At 36.9% G+C, this 3363-nt stretch overlaps 1 pseudogene across 1 annotated transcript; it reads right to left on the bottom strand.

The window, feature by feature from the left end:
* Positions 1-221: 221 nt before the first annotated feature.
* Positions 222-2749, bottom strand: LOC149845615 (uncharacterized; annotated as a pseudogene). Its single transcript, XR_016430455.1, has 5 exons — positions 2659-2749; positions 1076-1191; positions 858-917; positions 714-779; positions 222-605 (listed from the first exon to the last, which is right to left on the bottom strand). The product of XR_016430455.1 is annotated as an uncharacterized LOC149845615 (transcript).
* Positions 2750-3363: the final 614 nt, after the last annotated feature.

Here is a 3363-nt window from a genome sequence, read left to right as displayed (position 1 = left end):
TGAAAAGTTAGATTCAACTACACTCCACAGCCGCATAGTGTAAATTAGGTCAAATGCCTAAATGATTATGCCATCCACATTAGAGGTAAGCTCACTCGTCTGATGGTGAAAATCAATTTGCCTAAATTGAATGACCTAAATCCAATTGGAATACCCTTACATTGTTTGATAACACTCGCTGTTTTTATTCATACTAAAAACTGGACATTTACAAAGCTGGGCAATAATTTTGTACATCAATCTCAAGGCTACAGATGAAAACAAAACACAGAAAACGGCGGTAAGTTGAGCTTGTAATAACGTGTTTGAGAGACTTGAAAAACAGAAATTGAAAGCACATATCAAGTCTCAACGAACTTTAATTCGTTGTATGATGGAAATAAAGCAGGACATACTCCAGTCTGATTCAGTCAACGACCCATTCCACCAACTGACATTGGGATGCCTAATGCCTGCATTTCGTTGAGAGTTGAAGCTAACCAATCCAAACCTTCATACAGGCCTTCGCCTTTTATGGCACAAGCTGCCTGGATATGCCACCTCCTGTTGTGCATGTCACGGAGGCCAAGAGCATCACATACTTCAGCAGGAGACATGGCTCCTTTCTGTTGGATCAAAATTCAAAACATCATGATTCAGTAAATGCATTAGATCTAAGACTGATATTCAAAAGCAAAAAAGAAAATACTTTCAAATTCAAATAAGCATCTGACCATATCTTGCTTGTTGGCGAATACCAGGATCGCACTATTCCTCATTAAAGGGTCACTTGCAATTGCCTGGTTCAAGTAGGACAATCCATTGAGTTAGGAGAACATATTGGTGCAAATAAGAAAATCAAAAGAAAGCAAACTGACCTGGAATTCCAATGATGCCTTCCCTATTCTTTCTCTATCTAGTGAATCGACAACGTATATCTGTCAAAATAGAACCAGACTTTTAGCTATAAATACATTGCGGTCAGTGATAATACAAACTGTGTTACAATAGTCGGCTCATTTGATGATTGAGAGTAACAAAAATCTTGTTTTCAATGACATAGTAAGATAATACAACTGAAGAGTAATCCCATTACCAGGCCATCTGTATTACTGAAATAATGCTTCCAAAGCGGTCTAAGCTTTTCCTGTCCACCAACATCCCATACAGTAAATACAACGTTCTTATACTACACCTTTTCAACATTAAAACCTGTATCACACAAGCTTCAGATGTTTGTCATCACAACTCTAGGAAAGTGAAGGCCAACTAACAAGAACTCAGAAGCCAAGTTCAAGAACAGAGAAGTATATTTCTGTGATTTCAAATTTATAACTAAAACAAGCAGAGATTAACATGATGACCATCCTAATCAGCAGAGATTAAGAGAACTAATCATTTATATTTAGAATCACGAGAACATTAGCTGAAAGAAATGTAATGAACGCATGTAGTTACAAAAGTTCTAAGTACATGACACATCAATACAAAGTGAAGCAGATTTGATCTACAACAGGCTTTCAACATGCCAAACAGCATGCACTTTTGCCTCTTCAACAATCCAAAGTGGAGTTTACAGGACTGCTCATATGGTTGCCCCCATTTTCAGCATGTTAACCAATATAATCCTAAATCACAATATTATTGCTGATACAGGATAATCCTTACTAGCTCAAGCAGGGTTACCACAACCAATGACGTCCAGCATTTGATTAATATCTCAGGTACCACTCAACCCTTACTGGCCCAAGCAGGGCTCACAATGGATCAACTGGTTGGAATCTGGGTGTTAGACTTGACCGTTTAGGTTCGTGGATTAGATGTACATATCTTGAGGCATCAACCTGGCTGTGTACTGGGCATCATATCTCTGGATGGATTGGGCTGACCCATTGGGTCTATGGCTGGATCCAGCCATGTTGACGCCAGGTGCTTGTACATAGAACTGGATATGTCTTTGTCAAGTCTTCATGGACTTCAAATTGGATTCAGATTTTCACCATAGTAGAAAAACTAAGATGGGTCAGGCAGGTTAAACCAAGAACTGAAGATCAGGTTTGCTAAACTGGCCTGAAATCTTGGACAGATCTGGTAATACTAGCTGTGTTAAATAGGACCTCCAACACATTTTCTGCTCCATTAACTAAACCAGTTTGAAAGAGCTTATAATAGTTAAGGTAAATATGTGTTCCTGTTTCACATTTATTTTCTAGCAGGCAACTCGTACTGAAACCATAATCACAATATGAGCTCATCCTGTTTAAATGCATTCAAAGATCACCACATGATATAAACAATAAAATATTTGGAAATAGCATCATTTGACTCTGTATTGTGCATATAACTCAAAGTCAATGGTAAGGTAAAAGCAAAATATTATTAAAATAGAACAAGACAAGGACTACAAGCTCCAACAAATATATCAGCCTTGAACAAATTGTCTGCCTTCCGGTTCACCATTCAGGCAATTGACTTGCATATTTACACGTATTAGCATTCTGAGTTAAAACTCACACACAAGCATTTCATTAGCATATATGAATAATTCATATAAGATAATTGATGAAGAATCATTGTCAGTATACAAAGGAATCACATCAACTTGAAGACCTACTCAACTAATAGTCAGTTTTGAGAATTATAATCATATGACACTGAATAAGATAAAAAAAAGCAAACCTATAGTGGGCACGGTTGAAAGAACTTCACCAATATGAAGTTTGTAAAGTATTGTTGTTTTACCAGCGGCATCCAAGCCAAGCATAACAACCTACAAGTAAATTGGAATGAAATTTTTAAGAAATTCAGGAAAACTGAATACTTGAAGAGATAACACAAAGAATGGTTAAACCTATGATTACAGACAATAAAAAAAAGGGAAAACTTTTGTACAGTCATCAGGGAAAAAAAACTGGTTACATAGTAATTGACTTTCATCTTTTTCCATATTGTTGAAACAAATAAATTCTATTTGCATCACACACACACACACACACACACACACACACACACACACACACACACACAGTACTTTCGTGCATTCATCTGTTTCAATGAACATGCCAATGCGTACTCAGTCATCTAGACATATCCATACTGCCTCTATGCATCTATATGCTTCTGTAAATGCTTACACTCATGTTTCTACAGACATGTCTATCTACATTAAAATTCAGTATAAACATACAAGTAAATTTGTACTGTTGGGTCACAACTCACGTCAGATGTCATATTGTCATGTATATTTAGCAGGTTCGGCATCCTGGACTGCCCCCCAATCTCACCATTCCATTTTAATGGCGCCTTAAACTTAGAAACTGTAAATCCCTCTTCGCTTCTATTTTATTATTTTTTATTGCACATTCAATCATCCATCCCAGCACA

The sequence above is a fragment of the Nuphar pumila genome, chromosome 2 (genome assembly GCF_984573655.1).
Source record: "Nuphar pumila chromosome 2, dmNupPumi1.hap1.1, whole genome shotgun sequence".
Taxonomy (NCBI): domain Eukaryota; kingdom Viridiplantae; phylum Streptophyta; class Magnoliopsida; order Nymphaeales; family Nymphaeaceae; genus Nuphar; species Nuphar pumila.
Note: the sequence above shows the minus strand (reverse complement) of the source record. Positions and strands in the feature narration are given on the sequence as shown.